The sequence below is a fragment of the Tachypleus tridentatus genome, chromosome 8 (genome assembly GCF_004210375.1).
Source record: "Tachypleus tridentatus isolate NWPU-2018 chromosome 8, ASM421037v1, whole genome shotgun sequence".
In the NCBI taxonomy this organism is placed as follows: domain Eukaryota; kingdom Metazoa; phylum Arthropoda; class Merostomata; order Xiphosura; family Limulidae; genus Tachypleus; species Tachypleus tridentatus.
The window spans coordinates 133,883,314-133,895,707 of NC_134832.1; the positions used below are offsets into that span (position 1 = coordinate 133,883,314).

Sequence of the window (12,394 nt, forward strand, 5' to 3'; positions counted from 1 at the left end):
TAAGTTACTAAATCAGACTTAGTAGTGCTATAATAGTGTTGATACGCAATTTATACAAGATAATTACTATAAAGTTATAACTTAAGTCGTAGGTGTAATAATCAGAAGTTGTAACGCTAGGTCTGTATTTAGTTAACGTCATTTAGTTTGGATAGTAGGTAAGATACGAAACAGCGTTCTTAACTACGCGTAACGCACTGTAAAACTTTCCTTAAAATAGGTTAACCAAAAAAGTGAATAATAGCATTTAGAATGAAGGTAAAAATTTCATGTAGTTTTCGACTTAGCTGATTTTCTATTTCTAAGGTATAGCAAAATGTATTTCTCATTAGTAATTTACCCATTTCAGTATCTGTTCTAAAATTTATTACGCTACGTAAATCATAGTGAAACGGTAGTTTAAGTGTAACCTCTGAAGATCTAGTCAAAGTAAAATGCGGAACTATCAAATCTTTAAGTTACTAATAACTCATGGCGTTACATATTAAAACATATTTGTTAAAGTCATTAAATGCTATATCCCATGATATGTATGATATAATGCTACTGCAAGTTCTTGAAATAAAGTATATAATAGTAATATAAATATTTCATGCTGAAATATGTCACTTCATTAGTCAATATTTGAAACTGCTTTAATGTATTATGGAATTTTGGGTTATAAGTCAAACCATGCATTTAAGAATGTAATTAAATGCTTTATCCCATGATATATAATACTTCTTGACACAAATAATCTGTAGTATTGATGAATATAATGTAAATCTCTAACATATGCTTGTAGAACATAATTCTGAATGTGTTACTATTAGGTTATTTTCATTATGGTAAGATATTATGATACACTGATTGTATTATTTAGCAAAATTATATTCAAAATAGTAAAAACAAAATATATTTTCAACAATACATCATTAGAAGCTTGAAACAGAATTTTGTACTTTAGAGAAGCTAGAAGTTAAAACGGAACACAATTTATTATTAATTTTAGGTTCAAACCGTTTAATTATTAAGGTATCTTTAGCGTTGATGTATATAGTTACTCTATATTGTTAATTTCTATGTTATGTCAAAAAAATGACCATGTTTTGGCATATGCTCATAAACATGAAGGGAGTTGGTTCTGCTCTGTAAAAATTTAGGAACTTGTCTGTGTTTGTGCATTTTTGGAAATTTTGTTGTGAAGCCATTTGTTTTTATATTTTATCTTAAAATACTTTTGTCTTAAAATTTCTTTTGTTGGTGTTATGTGTCTTAAAATCTTTTATATATGTATATCCATTACTTATTTTTACATTAAGACTATAATTTCTGTGTCTGTGATTGTTCTAGTGACAGTGTGCAGGCTTTCTGTTTGTTCAATCTTGGACATACAGTGAAATTAGTTATTAGAAAATATGAAAGAAATAAGGAAAAACTGGATGTTTCTTTTTTTGTTGTTGAAGTTAAAACATGCTTTTAGCTTCATGAATGGTACTAAGAACAAAAAGAAATGCTGTTGTCCTAGATAATGTTTATACATCTATTCACATTTCCAGGTGATTAACAAGTGTTTTACACTTTTTTTTGTCAAAACTGGTATACAATTTGGATTTTATTACTATTCTTACAGATGACAGTTGCAGTTAGAAGCTCGAAATCAACATAACAAATTTTGTACTATATGTTAACTGTTTAGACTATAATTGAAAAAAGATTTAGGTTCACAAAGAAATATTAAGCACATATAATAATTTTATAGGCTTTAATATTTTCATCATCCATTTAAAATAAGTTAGATATACATCCAAACTGGTTTATTATCAATTTCTAGCTTATATTTTAAATATTATGTTAAAATGTTTTGATTATCATGAATAATAATAGTGGATCTCATTAGGATTTGCACAGGAATTTCACAAATATTCTAATATGACATAGACACAAACCATCTTAAAAGCAGTCTCATTTTTGAAATATCACTCAAGCCTATTTCAGTGGCTAAAATTTTGATAATAGCAAAAAGTTGATTTTCTAGTTGTCAGACAAAATTCATCCATTTGTTGTTGTTATTGTTATTCATATTATTGTTGTTTCACAAGTCTACAGAATAAAACTGCTATGAATACTGTATTCAAACCTACTAAAGAACTAGTGCACAAATCTTAGGGTTATTTTTGTGTTGATTCCTGAAAGAGAAGGAGAGATTTGTTTTGTTGCTACTTGCCAGGTTTCTCTTTGAAGCCATTGAACACTAAACCCTCCAGTGACACAGTGGTAAGTCTGTGATGCATAGCATGAGAAACTAAGTTTTGATGCCTGTGCTTTGTGTTTAATTACAAACAAATCAAGCACTGAAGTCTATGGCAAAAAGTACTAGGTATACTGTGCCAAAATATATGCACAGCTACTAAACAAACCACTGTGAAGTTATAGGGCTATTTTTTAGTTCTTTTCAGATAATTTGGTTTACATAATATAAATCATTCTATGGGAAAAGAATACATTGGTTCAAAACAAAATATCAAAACCCCATAATCCAAGCACATTAAAAAAGTGAACCTTCTTTCTTCAGCAATTTCAAAAATGATTGATTTATGGGGTTTCTTGTTTAGGTAGATTAAACCAGTTTTCCTGTATTTTGTTATAAATAATTACCTTAGAAGTAGAAAAGATGAAATATATGTATGCAACAATTTAACTTTAGAAATTTGAAGCAGAGGTTAGATAAGATATAACTGTATAACAAAATATTTATTGTCTTGGATTGAAACCGTTTAATTAAGGGTTTAATAATGGTAGGAACTTGTTGGAGTCATAAATATTAGTTTCCCAGTTATACAAATGGGACACTTCCTTTAATTGCTTTCAGTTAATTATATTCAAACAATTGACAGCAAGTAAATTATACTGTTAATTTTTCAGTATTACTTTATTTTATTTTCAAACAGATATAAATACTGAGGTTGCAAATATGTTTTGTAAGAGTTTTATACATTGTTTTATTGGTTATCTTATTCAAAACTCATTTTTCTAGAAACACACAATATTTTTGAAAGTTGTATTCTATAAATGTAGATCTTATGAAGTTAGATATAATAATGTCTCTCTGTAAGTGATAAAACCTCCACGCCAACTGTGACATAAGAGACCTTATTAAGTAGTCTGTTGATTTTTGTTATAACGATTTTCACAAATGCGTGTTTTGACTTGAAACACAAATAGTCTTTAATACATCAATGAATTTTCAAAGATTGACTGATGAGATGTATTTAGAATTCAGGTTTGAAAGCCAGTGCTATAGACTCTTTATGTCAAGAGCTGTTTATATGTCACAAAATAAAGCTTTAATTACTTTCACAAATGTATGTTTTGATTTGTGACACAAAGAGTTCTTAAGTTCAACAGTAGTAGTAAATTTGAATGCATTTGTACATGGTTTTTTGAAACCATCACATTTTTTGGTGTAATAAAACTAATCCTCATCAGTAACATTTTGAAGAATTCTCAATTTTTTCTGAGGACTTTAACACATTTTTTGATAAATTTGGATATTGTTCTTTTGAAGATATGATGATTCCATGTTTTGCTTTGCTTTGAGAGGTTTCAGTTACATTATCTTTGATGTAGTGTAAGAAAAGTTTTAAAACAAAGTAGTATACTTTAGATTATTGAGATCATAGAAGATCAGCTAGTTAAGTATTACAAAATGTTTTTAGTTTTATCCTAAATGCTATTTTTAGTAGTTTTCTGTTCTGCTTTTTACTTTTTGTGTGGAAAGTTTGAGTGGTTCTAAATGCTTTTACACCAGTTAATGGAACTAAAAGTGTTTAACATTTTACTTAATGCTTGTAGCTAATGCTAACATTGTGTCATGGATGCCATAACCACTCACATTTAAAAGGTGAATGGAAAGTTTCTGGAATATAAGGTGTTTTATTTTTTTACTGAAGACCAGAAGAAGGTAACATAAGCAAGGACAATGTTGAAGCATGAATGATTATGTTGTCCATATAATTTTGACTACAGGCATTACTGTATAATTAAAATTAAAGATGTACCAGGGACTCTTTTATGAAGACTTGGCAAAAGGTCTTCTTGTAGAAGCAACATTAATTGACAACACCCGATTCTTTTATTTCTGCTATGAATCTGTAATGAAAGAAAGCTCAGTCTTTTAATTTGAATTTCCATCTTATAACTCCCCCATTTTATTGTACAAGTAGTATGTGTGCATGGGGTTAATTACAAGTGGACAATAAACCAATGAATTGTAGTGTTTCAAGTTGATAACGTTAGTAACACTAGTATATTACTAGATTTTTACCATGGACAAATGGTCATGTCACTAACTGATTTTGCAAACAGCAACAGCTGGAAGAGTAGAAAAAAAAAAGTAATCCATTCGTCCTAAAATCAAATTTTCGAGATTAGTTTTTTTTGTGTCAATTTTCACAGATTCTTATATTAAAAATTTGCTTCCAAGAAATGAACAATGCAATACCCATTACAATGAAAAATAGCAATTACTTTATGAACCTGTAGAATATTACAAGAATTTTAATAAACATTTTATTTACATGATTTGAGAAATGCATGGTTAACTAAGCGAGGGATTTCTAAGCAATTTGAATTAACTTGTTTGACACAACAAAATTGGTCTCACCATTGGGAATATCTTGACTAGACTTGTTTCAGATGATGCAGACTGCTATATCAAGTAGAATAAAATTATGAATAGAAAAATGTTAACCTGTAGTAGTCATGGTGCTATAAAGAAATTGTATATATATAACAATTAAATAACCATCATTTAATTAATGCATTTGTTGTCACCAGTATCATTAATATTTAATACCCTAGTACCAACCATGCTTTATTTTTTACTTAGATGTCTAATATTTATATGGATTGAAGCCATTTGGAATGTGTAACCCAACAATGTGTCCATAACTAAATGTTGGTTGTGACCCATGGCAGTAAGCATTAAAATTAAATATCCAGTTTTGAAAGTATTCTGAACAAAGTAGATTAATTGACAATTAATTAGAAAATCAAAATCCACATGCAACTTAATTTATATGGTCTTCAGCATTATTACATCCAGTGTTAAGTGAACATACTTAATAGTTATATGTATAATTCTCTTATTTATTATTTTGTCAGAAAAAGCAAGTCTGAAGTTTGGCTTTCAGAGTATAAACCTTTTGATAAACCATTATCTCTTCAATTTTGTAATCTTTCTATTCTACAAATCAAATCATCCATATTAAGTCTGTCCAACTTTAGGGAAAACATATCTAAAACTTTTAAGTTGTTCTTAAACCTGAAATTTTTAAACCCAGATGTAGTTTTAGTAACATATTCTTGCACTTGTTTTGATTAAGTTGATACATAGTACTGTAAATGAGGCCTCTTTAGAACCTTATTCAAACTTAGAGTAATCTTTTTAATTTTTAAACTTGTATATATCCATATATATGGATATAAATTTTATATCCATATGTCTATCCAATAAAAAGAAATTTAGCAGCACATACCACATTATCTTATTAAAAGTGAAATTGGAATATTGGCTTCCAAAACTTATATACAGAGCAGTGTGGGAAAAGCTAGTTGGTTCAACAAGCCATCCCTTGTCCATATATTTATATATGTATAGCCAAACCTTTATCAAAAGACTACACAAGGGTAGAAGTCAGTATTGCCTTCACATGAAGGTTTTTTGTCTTCAGGAAGTTATTGTTTATTGATAACAACTAGAAACATGGAAACAAACTTATGTTCCTTATAAAATGAAACCAATGAAGGAATCTAATTTCTGTTGCTTGCTTTGTGAAGCTGTTGCAATCTCTAGAACGATGTTATCCCCACTGCCAGCAGCTATAATGCTAAAAACTAGCTTTTAATTTTCATAGTGGTCACAGATATCCCCTTACACTTCACCTTAAAAATACTAATTGCCATATTTCAGCAAACCAAAAATATAACAACACAACACACATTAATACACTTAAAATATTGTTTCTACTCGCACTAAACATCACTGCATATATATTTTTATGAAGTCATGTGTGCTGTGTATGCTACACTTAGCAACCAGTTTGTGCACCACATGAGTGCCTAAGTGAGAAGTATCTTGCTACTGAAACACCTGAATAAAACCTAATTGTTCTGTATTTCAAAGAAAGCAAGTCCAAAATTTTTCATATCATACAGTTATTAACTCTGTTATTGAATTTTGATTATTTTTTATTTGTCCATGTTTATACACAAACTATCTCAGCCTTTTACCAATTTTATATGGAAATGTTTTATGGTTCTTTTTTGTTCCAGAGAATGCAACTCCAAATTATTAATGATATAAGGTAGCAACAGGTCATTTGGTTCAATTAAATCACTCGTTATTTGACAGGTTTTGCTGCTACAATATCAAAACAAAATCACCTACGTGTGTCTATACAAAAAAAAAATTTTAAACAAGTACAATTCTAGAATGGAACCTGTTTGTCTTTTTCTAACATACTGATATCTTTCATACTGCAAAGTTGTCGATGTTACACATGCTACATTTAGTGGTGCCTCGTGAGTATATCTTAAGATTGTTTCATTCAGTTCTTGTCACACTTCAAAACCGATGGACTATTCACAATTAAGCTTTTCTAGTGGAAATGCTTAAAGCTTCTATTAGTAATCATAATTTATTTTTTCCATTAGATCAGTGCTTGCCTCACAAAAAAAGTAGGCCTTTTTATAATTTCCATACCAAAGTGAACATTTTTACACTTGTTTCTATTGAAATTCATTTTCTATATTCTGGCTATATTTCCTTTACTGTTCAGGCACTTTCCAAGAACCAAAATAACTTCAGCAGTATAGGCTTTTCTACCATTTTAATCTCATTAAATTTAGAAATAGAACTGTCAAAGAAGCTACTTATGTGTATAACTTTAACATAAATAATGATTAAAAGAAGCCCTAAAATAGACTTTTGAAGAATTGTATTTGCCAAATTCTCCTAATAATAAAATTGTCATTTAATAACTTGTCACCATACCTGTTATCTATTGTTTTTCGTTTTTCCATCAATTGAGTGAATTTCATGCAATAATCATATTTCTGGTTTTATTAAAACTTACAAGTGTTTAAATTGTGATGTATAATTGTAGATGGTTAAGAAACTTGAAAGTTAATTGTGAATATTACAGTATATTTATGACAAACTATAATGGACTCTTACTAATTCCCTACCTGTCCCTGTTCTTGTCTGGAAATTTTCATCAGTGTCTTCTATTATTTTGTGAATATAGTGTCTTATGAAACATATCAGGGACATATCAGATAGGTACATGGAAGGATAAAGAAATGTGAAAATTAGTATTCTGGTTAGCAAATTATATTACTTTTTATTTGCCCTTATAGTAGAACTTATGTGGAATTAATTGCATTGTATTTTAAGTAATGACAATGAGGTTATGATTATATGGTATAAATTGTCTTGGTTATTAGCTTATATGATCATCTAAAGATAAAAACTGAATTAAAAGTGTTGTGAAAATAACAAAGGAATTGGAAAAATCACTGCAAGGATTGTACAAATAGAAGCACTTATTTTCCATGAAATTAATATGCAACAACACTTTGGGCTAGTGCCTTATTTGGGTAGAGTTTATGAATTTACCTCAGTTTGAATGTTGTCTAGCCTGCTATTGGAGAGTAACTTTGTTAAATATCTGATATTAATATTAAAATGGTGTTATGGTAATATTTTTATGTATGTTGTCATTTATTTAAATCATGTATTTACATGAAAATACATTTCTCGATCTGTTTTTATTCAGCAAATTCAAATGCGTTCACTTAATTTCCTGTAGTAATGGTTGTGTAATTTAAGAATCTAGTGTGATTATGAAGATAAAAAGAAGTTTACTTGTTTACTTTTACATCAGTGTAATTTACATTTGTAAATTATATTTCATTTAACATGCATATTTTTCATGAAATTGCCATTCTTACTGGCCATGTGTGCATATTTAAAGTTCTTAACTCAGGTAAGAAAATATTCATTCAGTGAGCAACAAATTAGTTTGACACAATGCTTTCATTTATTTAGTGCATTTTGAATAACCCCCTAGTTGTACAGTAGTATGTCTATGGGTTTATAATGCTGGAAAGCTGGCTTAGTTACCTGTAGTGGGCAGAGCACAGATAGGCTTTTGTGTAGCTTTGTGCTTAATAACAAACAGCATTTGACATAATTTGCCTAGTAGCTTTATATATAATATACAGTTAACTAACAGCAACAATCTCGGCAGGCAGACATGGGATGGTCCAGGAGGTATTTTTATCTAGATTGCATAGTATAAGGTATTTCATGATCATCATTTCAGCATGATGGAGTTCTGAAAGTAGATTTTTAGGATGTAGAACCCAAATACAATATTCAGTTTTGTGCTCCTTCCTTCATACAGATCTTGGAACACCCATGTTTGAAATGTCTTTATACCCCCATTTACAAGCTAGGAAGACCTGACTTGACACATGTATTTGGGCATTATGGGTGGCTGTCCTAAGTGTGTGTTTTTTAAGATAGAGACGTCTCTTGGGGTAGCTATAGAATTGAGATACTTAGGAGTTTGATCAGTACATTTGGGGCTTTTGTGGATCATGATGAGGTCTTTGAACCCCACAGTGGGGCATCAATGTTTTATGCTGTTTTCAACTACTGCACTGTGGTCTTTGTATGTCTAAACTAGCTACAAATTTAAGAGCGCTTCAGAATCAGTAATAAATCAGAAATAACGTGTACACATACATGAAATAAACAAGTAAAAACTGACCTTCTTTCGGCATTGAAAACCAAAATTGTTTGTCATTATCTTACCAGCTTTATAAATAGATTAAAAAAAAGGTTGACCAGTGGTCAAACTATTTATTCCATTAACCTCTGTCTTTTATTATTATTAGAAAATCGCCTTGTAAGACACGTGACTTGCTGACTTGTTCTCTATCGAGTCTTTGCTGTTGTCGATGTACCTGAAACTATCCACGCAAAAGGAATGTACGCGTATAGTAGAAGAGTTAAATGTTCGCAACTTGAGCCTTGACCCACTTGCGGTTAATGTTGAAGGTTACGAGTGGCGAATGTTAGTTACCATTATTATAACAGCTGTTGTTACTCGTTATGAAATCGACGTCACTATGACGTTTGTCGGTTTTTTAACGAAGTTACCAAATAAAGTACGAATGTAGTATAAAGTTAGGTTAGGGTTAGATGTGAAATGTGTTTATTTGCGAACAAAAGTATTGGTCCTACGTTTAGTGAATATACGACAGCTATATTACAGTTGATGTGTAACTAAGTGTTTGTCAAAATACTACAAGTTAGCAAGTATGCTATGAAACTAGCATGTAATCTGTTACCAGTAGTATTAAAATAACGTTATTGTTAAGTAAGCTACCAGTAAAGACTGGCATAGCACCGAGAGCTTTTGAAAAGAATGTTATAATAATATCATATTATTATATATTAATATGAAAAATGTAAAATTTTAACGGATAGTGAGGATCATTAGTTATTCGTATAATTACGGAAGTATCTGAAACAAACTAAATACTGCAGTAAAAAGTACACTAATACTAGTTGGACGGATGTACTATTACTCTGCCTGATTGTGTACTTTTTATTGCATCATTTATTTTGTTATGGATACTTATTTTAATAATTCTACGAATAGCCAACGATCCCTAGTTTGCGTTAAGATATTGTTTTTCTCTTTATTTGCTCAGTTTTTGTATGTCCATGAAATGCACACAACAACTATAAACTTTCAGTATAACTATGTACTTTATAGCTGTAACTTTTACAAGAATTAAAACAAATTTATAAAGTGTAATGTTTGCTTTGGTCTAGGGTGCCAAAGTAGGGGTTAAATTTTATGAACTAGTGAGTGTAGTTGCCAGGGGCGTAGATCCTGAAATGATGGGGGATACACCCCCTTCATTTTAGGTGGGGGGTATGGTGCATACAATCACCCCCCCCTACAGTTTGGTCTGTTGAATTTGTGAACCTGACAATGACCGAAGAAGGTTGAAACGTTGTTCGCCCTTCTACGTAAAATATTTTCTCAACCGAAACGAGCCGTTTTTGCATATATATTTTTCCATATATAGGTCTGTTGAATTGTTTTATTGCATCACAGGCCAACAAATTGTGTGTTCGGTCGTTCTTATGATTCTCGTGTTCTTACCAATCGAATTGCATAATTAGGCCTAGATGTAGGCTTTTTCAGTAGCCGAAGTGTACATCTTTAATATAGGCGTGCTTCTAAGCCTTTCTATCTAAGCGATAGTTCGTAAGTATCAGTCAGTAGGCCTAAGTATACATGCAAAGCTTGCAAGCACTATCGCAGAATCTACCTACGTCTTGTACGTAGTGTAAGATTAAGTAAAATTTTAATCACAACAGATTGAACACAGCGTGAAATTCGAAAATATTACTCCCAAGCGTAAACTCCTGTGATCTAGATCTGGCAGGCTATTTGTAGCAGCATCAATCTTATGTGTATATATATAAAAACGAGCCGTTTTTATATATATTTTCTCTACAAGTGGGTTTTCTCGACATCACTGAATCTTATGTGTATATTGTGCGGTTTTCCTACGCCATTTGTTCTCATGCATGTGTAGCCGGTTTTATTGTCGAACACCTTACTCTCCTCTGCTGCTTAAGCCGCTGACCATAGTGTACGTTTAGTGTACAGTTAACGACTGGTTCAGGCCGCTCGGATCCAGACGCGCCTTACATCATCACCCTCCGCTCCGTTTAGTCTGGGCCTCTATTTTACAACAGGGCTCATTAGACCTGTGTTTGTGGCCCTCATTAATCCATGAAATTTCAGATTATCACCGCCTTCTAATAAAGTGCTGGTGCTTTGTGGTAAAAGAACAATATATTCTCTTATCGTAGATAGTAAAACAAACGTAAAATTAAAGTCTTACTTATACAACAACTTAAACCCAAAATAAACCAATATAAAGGAACGCCTTTATACCTATATTAATATAATAAATAAAATTATATATTCAAACATCTAATACCGCCCTCTACATTTCGACACACAGTTACACAACCCCTTTCAAACATGTGGTCAGCTTCCGGTCAGTTACCTCTTTCTTTGTGAACCTGACGATGACCGAAGAAGGTCGAAACGTTGTTCGCTCTTCTATGTAAAGTGTTTTCTCAGCCCAAACGAGCCGTTTTTGCATATAAATTTCTCAACAAGTGGGTTTCTCGTCATCACTGATTATTAAGCCAGCAGATGTTTAGTGAAGTGTTTCTTCTCATGAAACTTTTGCTTGTGTGTCCAGTATTCAGCTGCAAAATGTGAATGCAGCTTTTCTGCATTAAGATGGTTGAAGACGTGGTTAAGGTCAACAATTCTCAGTGCTGCCTCTATCATGTGGCAGTTTGTCACACTCACAAAGATGAGGTCGACAAGATAAATATAGAAGAGCTTATGAAAAAATTCATAAACAGATCATCACAAAGGAGGTCTACGTTTAGGAACATGTAGACTAGAGGACTAAATGAATCTTACTTTAATGAAAAGTACGAATAATTATGTGCTGCATTGTATTGATGTGTAATTTTCAATAGTTTGCAAAGACATTTTAATTATTTTTATCAAACAACATGAACAGTTTTTTAGTAGATATAAACTTATCAAGGGTAATTACTAATTTTATTAATACTTGAAAATGTAATTCATGCAATGAAAGGTATTAGTAACCTTGTCAAGTATAATGGCCATCTTTTATACTGTGCAGTGTGCAGGAATAAATTCATGTGGCAGTTAATTTGCGACACATTTGTCTTTATTCTATTAACATTTTGAAAAGTGTTCACAACACCTCACTTATACAAACCTACATGGAAATCTTAAAGTATTGTGGCAACAAGATTACTCTGTGACTGCATGTTTACAGCTTTCAGGTTCATGTATTCAGAGATTACCAATTTGTAAATTGAACAGTCCACATAAGTGGTTGCAAAATTCCCCCCCCTCCATCGGGTGTAAAAAATCTATGCCCCTGGTAGTTACAGTTCTTGTTTCATTATTGTTTGTAGCAGGATACATACGTTATTCTAATATCCATAATTTTAATACCCTTATTTGGTTACTTTTTATAAAGAACATACTTTAAGTACGTACATGATATGTTTACCATTTATAAACTGAAAAATAATCAATATATTTTTTGGAACATCAAAAGCAGATATCCACAAACCAGTCAAATAAGCTGAAGAAATCTTGTATTGATAGTATGAGCTGTCTAGGGGCTAACCTCTCTACATGATCAGGTAAAATGTTGGTAGGTAGTAGACAAAAAAGTTGTTGCAAAAATTTTTGGA

General features: G+C 31.1%; 1 protein-coding gene across 3 annotated transcripts in view; it reads left to right on the plus strand.

Annotated features, from left to right (window-relative positions):
* The window catches only part of LOC143223542 (E3 ubiquitin-protein ligase RNF19A-like), a 45,625-nt gene that overhangs the window by 193 nt on the left and 33,038 nt on the right, over positions 1–12,394 (plus strand). Inside the window, exon 1 of one of the 3 annotated variants that reach the window (XM_076451626.1) lies at positions 12,319–12,343. The exons of the other annotated variants lie outside the window; for them this stretch is intronic. The gene's annotated coding sequence lies outside the window, so the exon portion shown is untranslated. Of the gene's footprint in view, positions 1–12,318; positions 12,344–12,394 lie in introns of those variants that run through there. 3 annotated transcript variants of the gene reach the window in all.